This window comes from Balaenoptera physalus, assembly GCF_965194825.1.
Source record: "Balaenoptera physalus genome assembly, chromosome: 11".
In the NCBI taxonomy this organism is placed as follows: domain Eukaryota; kingdom Metazoa; phylum Chordata; class Mammalia; order Artiodactyla; family Balaenopteridae; genus Balaenoptera; species Balaenoptera physalus.
Genome location: NC_138896.1, coordinates 29,338,401 through 29,360,562, shown reverse-complemented (window position 1 = coordinate 29,360,562; position 22,162 = coordinate 29,338,401). Strand labels below are relative to the sequence as shown.

Sequence of the window (22,162 nt, the reverse complement as noted above, 5' to 3'; positions counted from 1 at the left end):
CAAATATCTTGAGGGATTCTACAGTCTACTGGAGTAGATGACATTAATAAGTTTGTCAGGCTCAATCCACACAACTTCCTGTGCATGTGCTTAACCATAGTAAAGACTTATTAAATTATTCCATTCAACAAATATCGCAGAACACCTGTTACATGCTATGCATTATTCCAGGGATAGAATGTAAGTACAAGGGTTCTTAGTTACAGATTTATTCTAGCCAGTTTAATCTGAAGAATTGAACAATTCCTGTGTATTAGCTGTCTCCTGGAATCTGTGGGAGGCCCAGAGAATCCGTATGGAGGCTACCAATACACGAACAGTTCCCAGTCCAACCACAGGCCTACTCCAGGCAGAGCTCACCACCCCACATCGGGCATGAACACGACAGACTGTGCCCACATTGCTGGATGTCAGAACTTTCACCACTCCCGTCTTCTAAAAGCTTGATGCCTTCACCACCATCATGGCTAAAAGATGCATTCCTCATGGAACCTGCTTCTTCATATGGTCGCTCCTCAATCAGCCTCACACAGGTTAGGGTGACTGGTAGAACCTGGGCCACTTGCCTGAACTAAAGTTGCAAGGAAAGATACGTGAGTTCTGCATTCTGTCTTCAAGACATAGGACTCATAATGAAGAGAACTGGCCACCTTGTTACAGGTGGGTCAGGGTTAGCATATGGTTAAGATATAATGGGCTCCCAGGTAAAAATGCCTGGATTCAAATCATATCTCAATTACCATTTGTAATTACCAGATGACCACATGCATGATAAACGTCTACCATCCAGTATGAGGATAAAGGTATATGGACAAAGGCTCTCACCCTTGTGGAGCTTTATAGTTCAACAGAGATACTGATATTAATTAGAATTTAATCAAATATAAACATATAAGGAATTGTACACAGTTCTATGAGAGCTTAGCATGTTCAGGCCTAGATAGATGGTCAAAGTTTCCCTGAGGAAATGGTAATTGAGTTGAGAGCTGAAGAAAATGCAGGATAGGCATTTATCAGACTGAAAGTGAGGAAAAAGCGCAAGAGGCAGAGGGAAGGATTTGGGCAAAGGCTCCTCTTAGGAAGGAGCTGGGAACCTCACGAGGGACTGAATGAGAAGTGCTCAAGTCAGGCAGGTGGAAGTACACTGGAGAGGTGGGCAGGGCTGCCCTCGGAGTCCCCCTCGGGGCTCTGAGACTCTGTCCTTGCCTGGGGAGGGGCCGGCATCCCCACCCCTTGTGAGTCAGGTAGTGAACAAGGAAACAGGGACGTGTATAATTGTAAACTTTCCCCAGGGGCTCTCGTGCACGGTCAGGATTTGGAAGCGTCATTCTGGCCTAGCACTCCCCCTTCAAGTGACTTTTCCAAAGGTATCAGTAAGGGCAGCGAAAGAAAAGGAGTGATTGTTCTTTAAATACCTACCATTTGCCAAGCACTGTGCTTATGGGCTTTACAGAGATGACCTCATCAGTGGGTGTATTTACAGCAAGGAGGGAATTAATTCCCAGCAAGGTTAAGTAACTTGCTCAAGGTCATGCAGGTAATGAGGAATAGGAACAAGCTTTGTGCTCATAGCTCTCTGGTTCCGAACTCCAAAGTCTTTCCATCACACTGTGTAACCAACAGCAGGTTGAGGGAATGAGGCTCCAGGCCAGTGGTTCCCCAAGTGTGGTCCTCAAACCAGCCACATCAGCTGGTTTAACAGAAACTTGTTGTGACAATCTAAATGGGAAAAGAATTTGAGAAAGGATACATGTATACGTATAACTGAATCCCTTTGCTGTACACCTGAAACTAATACACCATTGTGAATCAACTATACTCCAATAAAAAATAAAAATTAAAAGAAAAACGGGAACTTGTTAGAAATGCAGATTCTATTACATGTAGGATGGATAAACAACAAGGTCCTGCTGTATAGTACAAGGAACTGTATTCAATATCCTGTGATAAACCATAATGGTAAAGAATATGAAAAAGACTGTATATATGTATAACTGAATCACTTTGCTGTACAGCAGAAATTAACACAACATGGTGAATCAACTCTACTTCAATAAAATTTGAAAAAAAGAAAGAAAGAAATTCAGATTCTCAGACCTCACCCCAGACCTACTGAATCAGACCCTCTGCGGGTGGCCCCAGAGAATGACCTGAGTCTTAGCCAGCCGTGCAGGTGAGTCTGAAACACACCAAATTTTGAGAACCGGTGCACAAGGCCAGTCGTTCTCAAGGGTATTTGATGAAGGGCCCCTAAACTTGCATCTACTACTTTCCTTGCCTCTATTCTCCTTCAAGCCAGAACAGCCGTCTCAGCAGGGCTTTCTAGGAAGGATCTCGCATCGCTGCCATGATTCTGCTGTCAGCGGCAGCCCAGTGAGCTCACACCAGTGCATACAGAACTGGTGCGTTCACAGATGCTGTTACCCTCCTCTAAAAATAGTCCAACGGAGCCTGTTCCAAGGGCCTGTGAGTAACACAGCATGTGCTTTCTCCCCTCCCCTGGAGAAGAGAGAGCATAGGAGGAAGAGAAGGAGAGACTTCCTGCCCCTTTGTACTTGTAAGAATATAGAAGAACGGGGGGAGTGGCCTTAGTGCTCCAGAAAGAACTCTCACCATCTTTCATAAAGGAAATCCAGCAAGAGGGGCCCTAACTGGGCAGAGTTACCCCAGGGAAGCAGGAATCCATCACTTGCTCGTGCATTTTTTAACGATCTTAGCAGCTGAAATCTTGTTTAAAAGAGCATGGTAAAAAGAACAAAATAATGCCATTTGCAGCAACATGGATGGACCTAGAGATTGTCATACTGAGTGAAGTAAGTCAGACACAGAAAGACACATATCATATGATATCACTTATATGTGGAATCTAAAAAAAGGGGGGGGGTACAAATGAACTTATACACAAAACGGAAGTAGAGTCACAAACGTAGAAAACATACTTATGGTCACCAGGGGATAAGGCGGGGGAGGGATAAATTGGGTGATTGGGATTGACATATACACACTACTATATATAAAATAGATAAGTAATAAGAACCTACCGTATAGCACAAGGAACTCTACTCAATGCTCTGTAATGGCCTATATGGGAAAGGAATCTTAAAAAAAAAGAGTGGATATATGTATATGTATAACTGATTCACTTTGCTGTACACCTGAAACTAACACAACATTGTAAATCAACTATACTCCAATAAAAATGTTTTTTAAAAAAAGCGTGGTGGCAGTGGAGTGGGCAGGGAAATCAAGGAAGTGAGATGCCATGTGCAGGGCACCTGGAGGGAGCAGGAGACAGGATTGACCGTCAGCCCATCTGGGTCTGCCTGACGGAGGGATTTGGGGGTTTGCGGTTTACCCATGAGATGCTGCCTTTTTCACACCGCTGGAAGAGCTTCCTCCCCTCTGTCCCCCTCCCCAACTTCAGCCATCACCCTCACCTGCCAGGGCCCCGAAGGAAAGATATTTCCCCAGAGCATCCATCTCAGGAAGTGTGACCCAGTTTCCCGTCCCCTGAGAGGGCCTGGCATCTGGGAATTGCTGTGTCAGGTCACACTGCCTCTTTGTCATTTGCTCAAGACTTGTGTCAAATGTCAGCTTGGTGCCAAGACACAGCCCAGATCCGAGGGTATGGTGGCGACAACTACCACACAAACTTTACTTCGGGTTCAAGTCCTCAAGCAGAATTATGCTGACCCACGAATTTTCCATCAGGGCGCTGGGCAGTTCAGAGGGTTGGTAGAGGGAAAAAAGGATGTTAAATAGGAACCAAAAACCATCGATTGCTTTAGTCAACAATGACGAAAAAAAAGGAAAACTCACTCAGTTATGCCCACAGGAATAGTGCTTGTCACTCTGCCCATGACAGAGCCCGGCCAGCTTGTGAAATCTCAGTAGCCTCTTTATATGGTAACAAAAGAAACAGTGAGAAGAAAAATATTTTGTTTTCACTAAGCAGACTCCCCTGGTGGGTGTCAGGTGTGTCTCTTTCTTTTCCTGCAGAATAGGTTTTCTGTTTGTTTATTTGTTTGGTTTGCTTGTTTTTACCAGGTTCTGGTTACAGGGGAAGGGCCTGGATTCTCAGTGAGTATTTTGCTATAGCAAGGCTTGTACAGCGATGCACCATTTATGAACTCTACTCCGATGTTCGCATGAAGAATGGAAGTGGGGACTAAGCGGACGCTAAAGAGTGAGCCGAATTATTTAGTGGACTTCATCATAGGGCTGCTTCTGCTTACCCTTAAAAACGAGTTCACCAGCCTCTCACAGGAGGAGGAAATTAACGCTGAGGTTAAAAAATTTCATCAGCTTGAATCCAACGCAACATCCCTCAATCAGTGGGGTCCAGAGATGCTGCTCTATTTTTAGTGGTTCTCCCAGCCCACAGCTCTGACGGGGGCCCCTTCAGCCTCCTCCTGTGCCCTCCTCACTGCCAAATTGAACGCCTTACTCTCAAATGAATATGAACTGCAGACTTATATGTATGTAGTAAACATCTGTCATTTTCCTTCAGTCTCCCAGCATCTTCAACACCCTTCTCGTGACTGGGCAATTCCTCAATATAGACACCAGACATTCTCCTCTGGACTGCTTTGCAGCTGGGCCCTGGCATATGACTTAGATTTTGACATCAGGACCACCTGCTTCAGACTTTGCTTTGAAGCCTGTAGCATAAAGGAGTGGGTACCGTGCAGATTCCATTTTGGTGAGCATGTTGGCAGGCAGATCCAGTTTCCTAGGGCAACAGTGATGCGGGATTCTAGCAGTAGCTCCCAGTGTCCCAGCACTAAGAGGGGGACCAGTCCTCTGGCCCCCCCAGACTAGATCCTCTACCAAATCTTAGCCATCTCTGACTACATAGCCCTTAAGCCCAGTTCACTAGTCCTGACGGAGATTCTGTAGGTTACCCATTCTCCAATAAATTATTTTTCAGCCTAAACTTGTCCAAATTGGATTCTGTTGCCTGCAACTAAGAATCCTAACTTACACAACATGCTCCATCTCATTCAACCCCCCGTAACAGCCCTGTAGAACAGGGTTAACCTCATTTTACAGAGGGGAAAACAGAGAATCTTAGCAGTCACTAAGCCTAATAAATGGGAAAGCTGAGATGTTTTCTTTTTCCGATTTCATGGACTCCCTATCTTCCAGTGAACTTGGAGTAATACTTTATTTGATTTTTCTGCCTCTGGTATTCTACCCCAAATGCAACCATTATTCTTTCTCATTGCTCTAGACACTTAGGTCTTATCTCTCAATGTGAACTTTCAGCGGCTGGGACCCTATCTAATACTTATGTTATATCACAGCTAGCTCTTTTCTCTTCCCCCTCTTCTTACTTATCATTTTTATACAACTAAAATCTAATTCAAATGAAAGTATTATAGATAACATTTCAGTGTGTACGTCTTAAAATCAGCACGCAGCCTATGGAAATCCATGGAAGGAAGGAAGGAGGGGGATATTGTTGCCAGGTACCCCGTCTCCATCTTGCCTGCTGGTGGGGTGCAGAAGAGCATCATTTCTCCTTTTGCAGCTGTGGTCTGCTGCCAGCTACGCCCACCCCTTCATGCATACCTGCCACAGCCTCTCTGAGTCACTCAAATCTTCTTGCCTCCAAAGAAACTCAAAACTTTCCCTCCAAACTCTTCATGAGTTCACCTCCTTTAACCTCCCCTTGCTGTCAGCTCTGGGGCAATTGGACCAAGGCTGTCCTAAGCTTCATAGCGGTGTAGCAAACAAGATCTGCCCAGCCTGGCATTCCAAGTGGAGTTGGCAGCGGTTGTTAATTGCCTAACATGAAGCCTGTGTTCTAGCTTCAGTGTCACCAGTCACAAGCCACTGGGACCCCCCCCCACCGCCCACCTTGCAGCAAATGAGGTCTTTGATCATGTGCCAGCCACACTAGGCTCCATCTCTCCCACCTCCTCCATTTTCCTTCTTCTCTCTTACCTCTAGGGAGATTTGGGGAATTCATGCTGCTCAAAGTTCAACAACCTCACAGGGTCCTTTGGGGCTTAGGATTCTCTCTCTGGAATCTTCCCTACCAGTGAGCACGAGGTGGGCACTACAAATGAGACCAGAGAAAGGAAGTATGGAATGGAGACAGAGAAAGTTGTAGTCTTTGAAATCACTGCCTGTCATGCAGACGTTGTTATGGACTGAAGGTTTGTGCCCCTCAAAACTTACGTCTTAAAGCCCTGACTCCCTGTGAGGGCTATTAATACTGTGATGGTATTTAGAGGTGGGGGCTAATACTGTGATGGTATTTAGAGGTGGGGCTTTGAGGAGGTAATTAGATTCAGATGAGGTCAAGACAGTGGGGTCCCCATGATGGAATTAATGACCTTGGAAGAAGAGGAAGAAAGACCAGATTCCCTCTCCCCCCTGCATATGAGGACACAGAGAGAAGCCAGGAAGAAGGTCCTCACCAAGACCCCAATCTCCCAACACCTTGATCTTGCACCCTCCCAACCTCCAGAATTGTCAGAACTGTGAGAAATGAACGTCTGTTTAAGCTGCTCAGTCTATGGTATTTTGTTACAGCAGTTCAAGCAGACAAGCAGATGTTAACCCACTGTGGCCATTATTGATTCATTCTTCATAGAAACAAGAGAAGTGGAAATAAGCAACTAATGTTTCCCAAGTTTCCTGTATGTGCTATGCTCTATGCCAGATGATTTAAGTTTTTTCCTTAATTTTCACAACACCACCACAATATCATCTCTTTGGTTTCAGTTTTAGAAATAAGAAAATTGAGTCAATAAGAGAACAAGTAATCAAAGTTATACAGGTAATATCTACCAGAACTACAATTTGAACTCAGAACTTGTTTAAATTTATTTTTTTATTGAAGTATAGTTGATTTACAATTTGTGTTCATTTCTGCTGTACAGCAAAGTGACTCATTTATAAACACATATACATTCTTTCTTATATTCTTTTCCATTATGGTTTATCCCAGGATACTGAAAATAATTCCCTGTGCTCTGCAGTAGGACTCTTTTGTTTATCTGTTCTATATGTAATAGTTTGCATCTACTAACCCCAACCTCCCACTAGATAGATCCCTCCCCTACCCCCCTCCCCCTTGGTAAGCACAAGTCTGTTCTCTATGTCTGTGAGTATGTTTCCGCTTCATAGATATGTTCATTTTGCCATATTTTAGATTCCACATATAAGTGATATCATATGGTATTTGTCTTTCTCTTTCTGACTTACTTCACTTAGTATGATAATCTCTAGTTGCATCCATGTTGCTGCAAATGGCATTATTTCATTCTTTTTTATGGCTAAGTAGTATTCCATTGTATATATGTACGACATCTTTTTTATTGAACTCAGAACTTTTGATTCCCAAATTTCTACCACAGTAAAATGAAACTTTTGAACAAGACCTCCTTTCTTAGAGCACACACAGCATAATAAAATGCAGATAAATAAAGATTTTGTCTTTTAAAGTCCAGACTGTTTTTGCTTTGGGGTATTTTGAGAAATGTAGATGCTGGTTGCTTCTTCCTTAAACTGGGTTATTTCATGCAATAGCTCATAAAAATTATTTCCTTAGCTGACAAGTCTAGAGATTCAGGCACAGACATATCTCATTCATCTTAATATATCTCACAGTGACACCACTAGCAAAATGCACCAGGAAAATAACATTAAGCCCAAGCTGGCCTTAAAATGTGGAGGAAAATGAAGCTAGCACAGTCTTCACACTGTCAGGCCTGTCTTTGAGGGAAATTTTTAATGGACTATAAATGAAAAGCCTACAGCCAGAAAACACTGGGAATTCTAGAGTTCTGCCTCCAAAACCAAGTGTTATCCCTATTTGCATAAACCAGGGGTTTTTTAAACTACCACAACAACCCAATATTATGCACTGAATCAATTTCAAAGGTCTGGGAAGCAAAGAGAGAAGGAAGCCTTCCTTTTTACTTTTTTTAAAAATTTAATTTATTTTTTTATACAGCAGGTTCTTATTAGTTATCCATTTTATACATATTAGTGTATATATGTCAATCCCAATCTCCCAATTCATCACATCCCTTTTTACTTTTTTCTTCTTTTTTTCTTTTCAATTGAGCATGTGCTGCCTGGATCTCAGGGTTCGAGGAATATGGAAGATGGTTCTGCTAAACAAACAACCAGAAACATTAATGCTGATTCACTCCAGATCTAGAAAAACAACAAAGGAATCTTTTACTCCTGGTGATGAAATTCAAAGAGAGAGATTGAAAGAGACAGAGAAGTATTCCACCTTTGGAATCACAGTGTTGTTTTTTCCTCCCCTTCATCTGTTACATCTTTCTTCCCCACTATCCTTCCGTATGACAGATACTCAGCAAATTATAGTGAAAACTGCTTTGCCACCATACCTGGAAATTTGGGGGTATAAACTGTACCCACTAGGTGGGTTTGAGGTCAGCTGATGGGCAAATATTCTTCTTCTAAGTCCTCAGTACTACGCCAAGCGCTAGAGAAAATAGAGTTGTTTACAAACTGGTGCTTATGCTGAAAGGGTGTATATACTTTTATGGAAAAAGATAATCACAAATGAAACAAGAGTGAGCCAATTAAAATATTAAATTATTACACTTTCTGGCATATACTACAAGTGCTGTAAGGTTTCACAAGGAAGGGGAATTGATTTGAAGGCTGTGGGTAGGCAGAATCAGGTTCGTTAAACTCCTCAGCCTCAACCTACCCCTTCCACGAGGCCAGCTCCGAGCCTGGAGGCTTCCCTGCCAGGCCAGTTGGCACCTTGCTTTGGTATTAACCATAAAGACTTCAGACATTCATCCCTTACTAGCTTCCAGTTCAAATAAACAGACATGTATTAATAAACGACCACGTGCAAAGTGCTTCCTGTCTTTTGAGGACACAGTGATCACTAAGAAACCAGCATTCTTCGACACTCACCTTCAGTCTTTGGATGTGGGCTGCTGCAGAAAAGAGGCGTGTGGCCTTGGGCAAAGCAGCTCTCTTTAGCCAAGGTAAATATTGCGAAGCGCTGACAGCTGAGGGCATCCGCACATAGCACTCCCAGCAGGTAGAGGAATAAGCCCTTCAAGTGCTGATGGGGAAGCTAGGCAGGGCATCACTGCATACACTAGTCTTTCCTTTATACCGTTTAAATCCACTACTCTAAGTTCTGGAAACATCTCTAGAATCCCAGGGTGGGTTGTGAGGGGTGGGGAGATTCTTTTGAGGGAAACTTAAAAGAGGAAGGTTAGCCCTGGGCACTACCGCTGGTTTCAGGGTCAAAACCAACAGTCATTATTTCCTTCCTCTTCAACCATTGTAGATTCTTCTACCTCCTGGCCAGCACTTCTGGGGTCTTGGTGGCTTACTTCGTGGCATCACCCACGTCCTCATCCCTGAGAAATCTCAGCCCTGGTCATCCAGCCTTTATCAGACTGTGGCTGCTGCCCTCTTTTATCATCAAACAAGGGAATTTCGAGAGGCGCCCAGGTGAATTACTTGTGTCTCCATTGTAGAACAGAAACCATACTTGATCCTGATAATCAGGGTTAATTACCCCTGTTGGATTGTGACGTGAGCGCACATATACAGCCATCTACCCTTGAATCAAGCTGAGGCTTTTGCCTCATCCGTCAGCTGGTTGTTAGGGATCCGCCATATGGTCATAGGTGTGAGCTGAGGGAGAGGTTCTGTTGCAACAGTGATCCTCTTTATCTCCTATCTGGGCTACTTGCTCAGAAATCTTGCTTGTCCAGAAATCTTGCTTGTCCAGAAATCTTGACTATTTTTATTGCTCAAAAAAAAATCTCTGTCTTCTACAGCACTGGCCCTGCTCAAGCTCCGTCCTTCACGTGCTGCTTCTATCTTGCAATGGATGGTTTCTGGACCTGTCCAACTTTGTGACTAGGTGGATCCAACAGAACTCTGCCCGTGATGGACACTTTTGACTCCATGATCATTGGTGTCTCCTGATGAGTCATTCCATCACTTCCATGGCTCAGTAGCACGCCAGAGGCTGTTTTCCAAAGGTATAAAATTATTTGTTAGAATTGGTATAGTCTTGCTCTAGAATCCTATGGTCTGTGTTGTGATTCTTCTTTGGCATTTAGTATAATTTCTATGAGGAGTCTTTTCCCACCACTGGGGATACTTCTAATCTTATAGGTCTACTAGGTCATAAGGCCAAATAATGCATAGCAGCCTTGACCTGCTTCAGGGCTCTTTCCTGCCCCAGCCCCCAATCAAAATTAGTGAACTTCCGTGTCACTAGGAATATCAGCTGGAGCAATATTCCAAGGTGTGGAATGTGCAGCTTCTAGAACAGCAAGAGGCCCACCAGGTGTTGAGCGTCCTTCTTTGTGCCAGGAGGCACAAGATGAAATAATTTGCCCTGTTCTGATATACCCCCAAATAAATGGACACCTAACATTTTTGCTAATACAGGGCCCCCTAAATTTTTCAGGGTTTTTTCTATCCTCTGAAGTGTATGGGCTTCCAGTGAACTAGCCATTATTTTTTTCATCTGGTCCAATTAGCATGATTCCATCCATATAGTGGACCAGTGGATGTTCTATGGAATGTCCAGCCGGTCCAGATCTCTGAAAGTTAACACAGCCTTAGAGCCAGACTATAAATTTATACAGTTGTCCAAGTAAATTTATAGTATTCCAGATATGTTTTTCCGATAGAGATACAAAAGAATGGATTGTCCAGATCAAGGACCACATTTCATGAATCTGAGGCTATGCTGACCTGATCTAAAAAAATACTCTCAGGAATCAGCTGCAATTAGCACCAGTCCTTGCTTGAGCTTGTGGTATCTACAAGCATCCCACAGGAGCCATCTGGTTTTTTCAGGCTCATACTGGTGAATGTAATGGAGATAGGATGGGAAAGAATTTCAAGGATGACACTCATTTCTTTTGTGCCCCAAGGATGTAGTATTCTTTTTCACTTACTACCCTGCTAGGGGAGCAGGGTGCAATTTCAGAGGCTCCCTTCCACCCAGTCTTCCCCATTACAATAGCTCTTACTGCACAGGCCAAGGAACCAATGTCAAGATTGTGCCTATTACCAAGTATATCTTCTTCAATTATATACCAGGGGCTGGAAGAAGGACCCCCGGCTGAGTCCATGCAGCTAGTGGACATTGTGCTTAGCAAGAGCCACCCAATTTCACTATCCTTAGAGTTACACTTCCCATATTTCCCAGACATGGCACTTTCGAGAACATTCTCTCCCACAAGAATACTTTTCCAGTTCACCTCCAGTCTATGTGTTCACAAGTGCACAGCTGTCTTGTGCCAGGCACTGTCTGGTGGTGGGTGGAGGTCCCCATTGCCAACTGAGGGGCAAGTGACCCAGCTCCAAAATCTCATCCTAGCATCTGGTTTCTCAAACCACTCCTGGCACCAGCTGTCATGGGCTGAGTTCCCAGAAAGCAGACGCTGAGACACAGGGTAGCGTGTAGGAAATCTATTCCAGATTGCTCCTGAGCGTGATACCTGTGGAAGAAAAAGGGTTCAGAAGCAGGACTGTGCAGAGGGAGAAGCTGGGTTAGAAGGCAGTTTTGACAAATCATCAGTTGACTCATCAGGCAGCTCAGAATCTGGGATGACCTGGAGGGTTGTGCAGAGTTGGGGCAAGGGACCAGGCATTGTATCCACATCAACTAGGCATCAGATACAGGTTGACTCAGGAAGAGGGTCTTCAATTTGAGTAAGGTGACCCTTTTTAAATAATTCTGAAGAGGATGGACAGCTGAGGGCTCTGTGGACAATGCTCCCTGCAGCTGGGGGAAGAGGGTCCTTCAGTGTTACCAAGGGACCTAGGTGACACATTGCAGCATCTACTCCAGCCACTCTCTTCACTGTGTAAGGAGATGGGATAACTAATGAGAGCTAAGAAGCTTCAGAGGACCAACTTTGAACAGCCGGCCCTCGAAGGCCATGTGCCCAGAAAAGGACTGTTTTGTCCAGAAAAATTGTGTGGATTAAATTGAAGAAAGGTTGCTGAGTCAGCAAGGTAAAGGCACTGCCTGAAGATTCAGGAGACAAAGATTTTGACCTTTCCTTCCTCAGCTACTAAGTGACCAGGAAAGTCACTCCACTTCTCTGTCCTTCACTATCCTCATCAGAAAATGAAAAAGGTACCTCGAGGGTAATACAGGAGAAAACCTAAATGACCTTGGGTATGGCGATGACTTTTTAGATACAACACCAAAAGCATGATCCAACAATGAGATACGACCCCACACTTATTAGAAGGGTATGAATTCAAACCACTGATGACACCAAATTTTGATTTGGAGGATGTGGAGCAACAGGAGATCTCATTCATTGCTGGTGGGAATGCAAAATGGTACAATCACTTTGAAAGACACTTTCGTGGTTTTTTACAAAACTAAACATATTCTTACTATACAGTCCAATAATCATGCTCCTTGGTAATTAAACAAGGTGAAACCAAATAAGAACAGGAATTACTTAGGAGGAAATAGCCTGGAACCTTGAGAGTGTCAGGGTGGAGCAGGGGTAATGTGCAAGGGCCCAAATTTAGGTTGGAGGGGCATATAGTAGCTGGATCATATAAGCTTCCAAGGCATATTAAGGACTTTAACTCAAGAGCAACGGGAAGATGTGGAAGGGTTTCAAGCAGAGTAAGAGGTGATTGAAGCTGCACGAGAAATCTAAGCTATTTTAGGAAATTTGCAATTACAGTAGTAATTCAGCAATGGAATGGATTATCAACAGAGCTTGGGGGAACATTCTCCCAGAATAAATTGAGTTGACAGTTAAGGAAAATAAATAACTTCACGTGGGAAAGTTGCAGAAGAGAGTGCCAGGGGGCTGCAAATTAGGTCAGAGTTGGGGCGGGAAGGGTGAACAAAGCAAAGATTTCAGGCTCTTGTCCCTGAGATTGGAGTCTTCAAAGTGGGAAAGGAAGGGTAGACACTTTGCTCCTTTTGTCACAAACTGAAAATCTATTCTGAAGGGATATAGGAGCATTTTCCTGTTGTATCTTGGGCTCGCTAAGATGCAGGATAATAGGACAATATTTCAAAAGGGTAGGAATGATTATGACAGCCAGAAGAACTGCTCCCCCAAACATCTGCAATGACTTTTTCAGAGACTCCTCCATCCACATCAGTGGATGATTATTTTCCTGGAGCACAGCCTGTCCCCAAGGTGGGCAACTTGTGAGAAAGAGAAATAGGAAAGGAGATGGTCTTAATTTTCAACAGATTCTCAGAGAACTTTTTCCTTTTTCTATCCAGTCTCCCTAATCTCAAACTAAACTCTGTGACTCCTTTTATTTTATTTCACAATTTCTGCTACTTAAGGATGAATAGCTTCAATGCTGGAGTAGGGAAGCTTGTCAAATCCATGGTAACTAACAGGTCCATGGTGATCATTCGAAGTACTTTCTAATTCCATTTGTGCTTAGTAATGACATGAACGTCTATTGACGACATATTAAGTTCCATGCTACTATAAATTTTATGTTTTATACATGTACTTTTTAGAAAAGTTCTAGTGCAAATGTTTATTGAATGAGTGATTGAACAATAATTGGTAGTCACCATTAGGTAACCGGAAACTGACAAACTGTATGAATGGATCAGCTAGGGGATGAGTGAAAGAGGGTCCTACTAAGTTAAAAAACAAAACCAAACCCTGATTGTGGACATTTATCAGAGAATAAATCTGGCTGAAAAAAAAAGGTTAATAATCCTCTAATTAACTATATTGAGAGATCTCTAAATTGGCTTGAACCCCTGAAAACTCAAGTATATTCTGGCTTGAGCCAGTTACTAATTTATTTGATGGGATTGTCAATGAAAAGTTAAACAAACTAGCAGAGACTACCGCATAAGCTCAGATCTCGTGTAAAAGAGATTGGTTTGATTGCATTTAATGGGAACTACCAGTTAAGAATCCTTTAACTGAATATGACCAGAGCTAGAAATGTTGAATAAACTATGGAAATCATGACCACAATGCATAGGAAAGGACATGTATATGTATATGAATATTGTTGGAAATTGAAAATTCCATATCTAGTAGTATTTCAACCTAAGTCTTCCACTCTAATGTCTTATTTGGTATTTAAGATTCTTCATCACTGCCCCTTCTTAACTCCTTTTTTTTCCATTCATTGAACCCAAGGCTAGAAATTAAAGGAGAAAAAGCTGAGAAGCTGTAGAACGGTAATGAGATCAAAACATATAGTAATCACCAGCATTTAGGATGTTTTTTGTTCTATCAACCTGGGTCCCTGAGCAAAGACCCTCTGTTGAGGGTCATTTTCTTGCTTTTAAAAAATTAATCCATTTTATCATACATATATAGACCTAGGCAGTATATTGTTTTGGCTTTTGAACTTTATAAAAAGTATATCCAAAAAAAAGAAAAAAAAAGGGCTTCCCTTGTGACGCAGTGGTTAAGAATCCACCTGCCAATGCAGGGGACACGGGTTTGAGCCCTGGCCCGGGAAGATCCCACATGCCGCGGAGCAACTAGGCCCGTGCGCCACAACTACTGAGCCCATGTGCCTAGAGCCCATGCTCCACAACAAGAGAAGCCACCACAACAACAAAGAGTAGCCCCAGCTCGCAGCAACTAGAGGAAGCCCGCGCACAGCAAGGAAGATCCAACGCAGCCAAAAATAAATAAATTAAAAAAAATAAAAAAAAGGTATATCATACTGTATACATTCTCCTGGAACTTGCTTTTTTTCAATCTAGTTCACCTATGTTCTTATTTATAGCAGTGATTATTTAATTACTGTATAATATTGTACTGTATAAACATCTCAATATTTTATCCATTCTACTGTCATTGACATTTGAGTTGAGTTCAGGTTTTTTGCTACTGTGAATTATGCTGCTATAGTCATTCTTGCACAGGTCTACTAGCATACATTTGCAAGAATGATGAGAGAAATAAAAATGAAAACAATAAGATATCATTAGGTATGAAATTATTTGAAATGTCAAAAATGAAAAGGTCTATCAAGATCAAGGTTTGGAGTGATGAGCAGCAATTAAGATCTTGTCTACATTGCTGATAGGAGTATAAGTACCAACACCATTTAAAATAACTCCGCATTATTGTTAAAGCGGAACATTGGCATACCCTGTAGCACATCTCAATAAATGTTGAATGAATACCTGAATGGGTAAGTCATCACTCAGAGAGTTAAGATACTTTCAACCTCTTTTTCATGTTTGTCCCTTTTCAGTCTCCTAGTGACTTTTCCATCATCATGGATTTTGATTCCTGGCCCACCGTTTTCCTCTCTGCCTCATGTCCTGCACCATTTAGGTTACTTCAATTCCCGAATGGATGACCCATCCAACACGCTAGCCTTCTCTTTACATGACATGAGTTATGAGGACTAAACAAGCTAATAAGTCCAAAGTACTTAGAACAGTGCCTAGCACAGAGTGTTACATAAATGTTCATTATTGTTGTATTTCCTTCAGTGCTCTTCGAGAAAAATATGACAATGGTATATAATTCAGGTGTTCTTGGTTCCTTGGCCAAATATATCTGTATACCCATTTCCATTTCATTTTTATTTGGGGCCAAGATATTTGTTTTCCTAGCATACTTTTCCAGATTTTCCAGTGGAAGTCCCCCAGAGTGAAAGATCACATGTCCATGAGTTCTGGGTCTGCCCAAATCATCCATTATTCAAGTAAGTCACACCTCCTTTTCCATTCCTTTGGAGGGATAGTTCCACTCTGATGTTACCTGCTCATGGTCATTACAACACCTAATGAAATCTGGACTTCACCCCTTGGAGCCATGCCTGTACCTCCTTTAGTGAACTTCATCTCCCCTTAGAGTTCTGACTTTATAAATTGTCCAGGTGTTATCAGTCATTTCTACATTCTCCCCTTCAATCACACTGCCACCTTGAAACTTACTGACCAATGCTCAGAACAGCTTACTCTGATCTTGTTCTTTTCTTCCTCCAACCATCTGAAATTTCTCTACCGGCTTGTATAGCTGTCCCAGTCATCAAAGGCAAGTTCCACTATTGAATTTACTATTGATTCCCTTTCTATAGCTTTAAGAGAACTGCTGGAAACTTTCCTCCTTTGTCAGGATCAAACATGTGTTAGGCGTTGCTATTTTGGGATTGAAAGCATGTGTAATTGGCCCTGGAGTTTACCAACTAGATTCTCTCTAAACCAGGAAGGACTTGGAGAGCATAGCGAAGATTTAGATGAAGTGGCTTCCATACTGATTATGTGAGCCATCAAGCACAGTCTTTCATTTTTATCTCCACCAGGCGGAGGTCATCAAAACAAGTCAACTTCCAGGGTCTGTGAGAGGACTGTGCCCCAAGCAGCCTGGATATATTGTTTACAGGCTTCTGGGAAAAGGTTTGGAATGGGATACGGGGGGGTCTCATAACATTGCCAGGAGACAGCTTGCTCAGTCAGGAACTATAGCATAAACTGGTAAAAAGAGAACAGAAAGAAAGGTGGATGAGTAAGAAGAGTGGAAAAGAAGAATCAGATAACAAGGGTTGGAAAGGGGTCACACACTAGACCATGCACGCCTTAGAATTATTGAATTTCAGAACTGAAAGTGACCTTAGAACTTGTCTACTTTAACCAGCTCACTTTACAGTTAGGAAAATTTAGCTCATAGGGGTGAATGGATTTGTCCAAGGTCTTAGAGCTGTCAGCTGGATGGAAAATCCAGTTGTGGGAAATCAAATTTTTTGTTTATATCAAGAAGTTTATCAAAAGATGCAAAAATGCTTCCTATATTGAAAGTTAAAATAATATGATAATGTACTATGATAAGATCATAATAAAATTAAATTAAATTAACCAAGAGTTAATGTCGTTTCCCTGATCGAGATCCCATGATTATTATACGTAGGCTTTAATCATTAGTGGCAGTTTTCTCTGGTACAAGGAATTAAAGGTATTTTTTTCCTTCTACTCTTCTGTATTTTCATTTTAATCACATATTCCTTTCACAGTCATTAAAAAAATGTTTTACCCATTTGATTTAGAGTTATTGGTCCCCATCGGGTTGTTCACAAGGGAACAGTAAATTAGATGGTCTAACATCTCATTTTACGATATGGGAAACTTGGCAAATTTCTTTTGGTTGCTATTCTTAGGAAGGTACCATTTTAACATTTTGTTTCACAAAGATTCTCAGATACCTGTTCTGCTTTCCAGTTTCCAGAGCACTAATACACAGTAATCTAGGAGACAGAACAAATTCCCATGGGAAAAAATTCCTCTATATGTCAGTCATGTCAAAAACACAGACCTGGAGGGGAGGGATATATTGGGAATTTGGGATTAACAGATACACACTACTGTATGTAAAATAGATAAACAAGGATAGTACGGGGAACTATATTCAATATCTTGTAATAACCTATAATGGAAGAGAATCTGAAAAAGAGTTTTTATATGCATATGTATAACTGAATCACTTTGCTATACACCTGAAACTAACACAACATTGTAAATCAACTATACTTCAATTTAAAAAAATTTTTAAAAGACACAAACCTAGGAGGATTCTAGAAAGATGGTGTGTTCAGTTCCAGACCACCCCAACAGAGTGAGTTACATGAATGTTTTGGTCTCCCAGAGCATATAAAAAAGTTATGTTTATACTATGCTGTAGTCTATTAAGTGTACAATAGCATTATGTCTAAACAAAGTACATAGCTTAATTCAAAAATACTTTATTGATAAAAAACACTAACCATCATGTGAGCCTTCAGCAAGTCATAATCTTTTTGCAATAGTAACATCAGCGATCACTGATCTCAGATCACCATCGCAAGTATAATAATAATGAAAGAGTCTGAAATATTGAACGAATTACCAAAATGTGACACAGAGACATGAAGTGAGCAAATGCTTTTGGAAAAACAACACCAGTAGAGTTGCTTGAGGCAGGGTTGCCACAAATGTCCAATTTGTGTAAAACACGATATCTGTGAAGCACAATAAGAAAACGAGGTGCACATGTAACAAAATATATATAGTCTATATAATATAGTACATAATACATAGAATTATATATAATACATTTTTCTAGTTTAATTGTGATATTGACACGTAACAACTTTCAAGTATGCCGTACAGTATTGTCAACGGTACACACTATGCTGTACATAACATCTCCAGGACTTACTTATCTTGTAACGAAGTTTGTAACTTCTGGCCACCTTCACCAATTTCCCCCACCACTCACCCCCCAACTCTGGCAACCACCAACCTGTCCTCTGTTTCCATGAGTTCGTTTTTTTTAGATTCCACATACAAGTGAGATCATATGGTATTGGTCCTCCTCTGTCCGACTTATTTCACTTAGCACGATGCTCTCAAGGGCAACAGCCATCACGATGCCCTTCCTCTCCCTTCCCTCTACCTGTTGCTAGAATTCCCATGGTCCTTTTGATCCATCCAGCTGAAGGGGAGCTCTAACCCCAGCTTTCAAGACAGTCATGAAGCCTGTGAATGGAGACTGTCGCCACACACTGACCCCAGGTTGCCCTCCTTACTCAGGTGTTGTCATGGTGATCCACCCTCTATTCCCCGCTAGAACCTTCCTTCTGTTCTGTGTTACCTGTCAACTCCTCCAGCATCAGGGTTAGACTCTCTTAACTTTCCCCAAACCCACGTATTTCATACATCTTTCCCAGCGGGAAATCTCAGTACACCATTCTGCACCTCTCCACTCCAACCCGTGAGCATTTCCGTGATAACTTCCTGATAACAGTATTTTTGCTGTTGTTGTCCTTTCATAATTTGTTACACTGAGGCTCGTGTTAACATGTCAGACAAAAACAACCGTGGTAAGTCACTAGAGACATTTAGGGGCAAAGTACTCTGTTTAGCAGAGTAACACTGGATGTCAGACCAGGGTATGGGGGAGGGGGCATGAGGGCAGCAGGACTTAATTTTCTGTTTTCCTCCATGTTCTTGCCGGAGGAGTGGAATGGCTCACTCCATGTGGCTCTTGGTTACACCTGCTTGGTAGGGAAGAAAGAGTTGAATCTGGAGGGAGATGTGAATTCATTGCTAACTCACTCTGTGGCCCTGGACTCAGTTCTTAATGCATCTACCTGGGCCTCGGTTTCCTCATCTGCAAAATGGGGAAGTGAATATCTACTCCGTGAGATTGTTGTCTAAAGCACCTGGCATACAATAGAGGCTCAGAAAATGGTTACTCACGACCAGCCTCCTTGTTCTAAGACTCCATCCTTGCTGCCCCCTTCTGAAGCACGGGGGAGACGTGAGCACACATGTTTGGGAGGGCCTTGGACAGACTGGGTGCGGTGTCCACATTCAGAGAAACACCCTGGGGTGTGGCGAGCCTCTTGCTTTCCTTTCCCCAAATCACTACCCCCACCGGCTTCCTACAGCTCACACGACTCTGGGGCCACCGCAAAGCTTCCTGCCAGCGTCCTCGCCCCTCCCTGAGTCCTCCCAGGGCAAACATGTCAGCACTTGGTGTTCAGAAACAAAGCTTTGAGGCCCATCCAGGTGCAGCCAATGGCCATAAAACTCACTTGGCCTGGATCCACATTTGGCAATCAGGGAGCATCAGAGGGTACGCTGCAGAGACATGCGATTCAGGGAAAGAAATCCCCTTTCTCCTTTTCCTTTTTAATTTGTTCTGTTTGCAGAATGCCATCCATAATTGCTTAATAATTATATTCATGGACCAATCTCTTCCTGCCCCAGACCTCCCCACACTCATGCTTTCAACTTTTGATATTCCTGAGCAACAAAGATTTATGTCCCCACCGCATACATCAAAGTTAAGAAGACAAGCCCTCCGGGTTCCATCATGCCTCTGGGGTTATTCAAGCTGTTCATCTGGTTCTATTCATGGACACAGGAAACCAGCCTCCCTTCTGTTGTGAGGCCCAACACTGTGTCCAACTGAGTCTTCCTTGGCCTCCCTCATTCAATCCCCTTGTGTCCCTCGTCTGTTGTGGTCAGCCCAGCCTGCGTGGTACTCAGGTGACCCCTCAGGCTGACCGTGGGACTCTACCACGCGGGTCAGCAAAGCTTTTCTGTAAAGGGCCAGATAGTGAATATTTTAGGCTTTAGGAACCAAGAGACAAAATCAAAGAAATCATGTAGGTACTTATGCAACCCTTTCAAATGTAATAATTTTTTACTTTTATTAATTTCAATTTTTGTTCCTGAAGGTTCTATTTGATTGTCCAGTTGGCCCAGTCATTTTCAATAATCTCTTATTCTTTTTTTTTTTTTTTTAATTTTTTTAAATTTATTTATTTATGGCTGTGTTAGGTCTTCATTTCTGTGTGAGGGCTTTCTCTGGTTGTGGCAAGCGGGGGCCACTCTTCATCGCGGTGCGCGGGCCTCTCACTATCGCGGCCTCTCTTGTTGTGGAGCACAGGCTCCAGACGCGCAGGCTCAGCAATTGCGGCTCACGGGCCCAGCTTCTCCGTGGCATGTGGGATCTTCCCAGACCAGGGCTCGAACCCGTGTCCCCTGCATTGGCAGGCAGACTCTCAACCACTGCGCCACCAGGGAAGCCCAATCTCTTATTCTTTACTCATCCATTTGATAGCATCTTTTCTTTGATAAGCATATTAAATATACTTCAATTTATTCCATAATCAATAACCGAATAGCTGAAGTGTCTGGCAGGCCGTACCTGTTGTCTGTTCTTTTTGCTGGTTCTCTCTCACGAGGCCTTGTTTCCTCAAGTGCCCTGTGATCCTTCTTTCAGTTGTGAACTCCAGTTCCGTGGAATTTTACATCTGGGCATCGGTAAGGTCTATGATAAAGGTGATTCCTTCAGTGTGGATTTGATTTGTTTCTAGACTGAGAAACTTGGCCCCATTAAAACAAACTATCAAGTAGGGTTTTTCAAACTACAGGGAAAGTGTGAAGTTGGCTGCAAGCCTGCAGAAGGTTAACCGGTAGTCATAAATTCTCAGCTTGTTCCTCCTGTTATCCAGAGCCTGTTAAGGCAGGCAAGTTTCCTTTCTATCCTCTTCAGTGGGGAAATGGAGTTGCAGGAATTCCTGGTTTCAACTGTCACCGAGGAGATATCCTTTGGGGTTAAAGTACTTTATAAGAGGGTCTCTGATCTGACTTCTCATGTTCTCTGGACTTTGTCTCACGTAGGCTGTGCAGATATTAAAACCAAATCTCTGGGGGTCACTTGAGGGTAGAAAGATACCCACAGGGGAGCCGTCAGCTTCAACATTCACTTATGTCTCTGCTTCCTCATCTGTTCATTTATTTTGCCTCTTACTTTGCAATCAGCATAGTGATACATTTTGAAAGATTTTTAAAAAAAAATTTTTTAACAAATTTTTTATTGAAGTATAAGATTTTAAAAAAATATTTTAATTCAGAAATTGTAGGTATTTTAAAGAAGAAAACTTTTAGGATATCCAGGTCCCCCTATGACCTCTTGTATATTTTTGGAAAGCTCCAATCTCCCCAGAATATGAATTCAGTGGTACCAGCATTCCAGATGCTCCCTAGCAGTCCCACCTTCTGGTGTAATTCCCTTCCACGTTGTATCAAGGATGTGTGACTGATAAAATACTGCAGAAGTGATGCTTTCGGAGACTCATAAAAGGCCACAAAAGGCACCGAGCTTCCTGTTCACGCCTTCTTTCTTCCATCGCTTATTCTGGGGAAAGCCAGCTGCTGTGTTGTGAGAACACCCATGAGTGGAGAGACTCGTGAAGCTGAGGCCTCCTGCCAACAACCACGGCCCCAGTCAAGGCTTCAGAGGACACCACCCTGGCCAATATCTTGATGGCAACCTCATGAGAGACCTCCAGCCAGACCTACCCAGCTAAAGCAGCCCCTGAATTCCTGACCCTGAGGAACTCTGTGAGTTACATGTTTATTGTTTAAAGCTGCTAAGTTTGGGGAGAATTTACTGCCTAGTAATAGATACCAAACATAAGCTCTGTGCTACCTGTGATTCCAAAAGTGTAGAAATGTTTTATAGCAATAGGTCCAGAAATGCTTCATTACAACGTAGCTCAGTTCTGTGGGTGGGTTTATACATTAATACCTAACCACAGCTTCTCTTACGTAACTACCGCTCTTCAGACGTGACATGCGTGAGACGTGGGATGGGGCGGTTCTGTAGGAGGGAACCTTGTGCTCTGGAGTGAA

The 22,162-nt window shown here is 42.6% G+C and overlaps 1 long non-coding RNA gene across 1 annotated transcript in view; it reads left to right on the top strand.

Annotated features, from left to right (window-relative positions):
- Positions 1-4,187: 4,187 nt before the first annotated feature.
- The window catches only part of LOC309637334, a 27,097-nt gene continuing 9,122 nt past the window's right edge, over positions 4,188-22,162 (top strand). Inside the window, exons 1-2 of the long non-coding RNA XR_014250483.1 lie at positions 4,188-4,676; positions 5,417-21,871. This is a non-coding gene — a long non-coding RNA (uncharacterized lncRNA). The remainder of the gene's footprint in view (positions 4,677-5,416; positions 21,872-22,162) is intronic.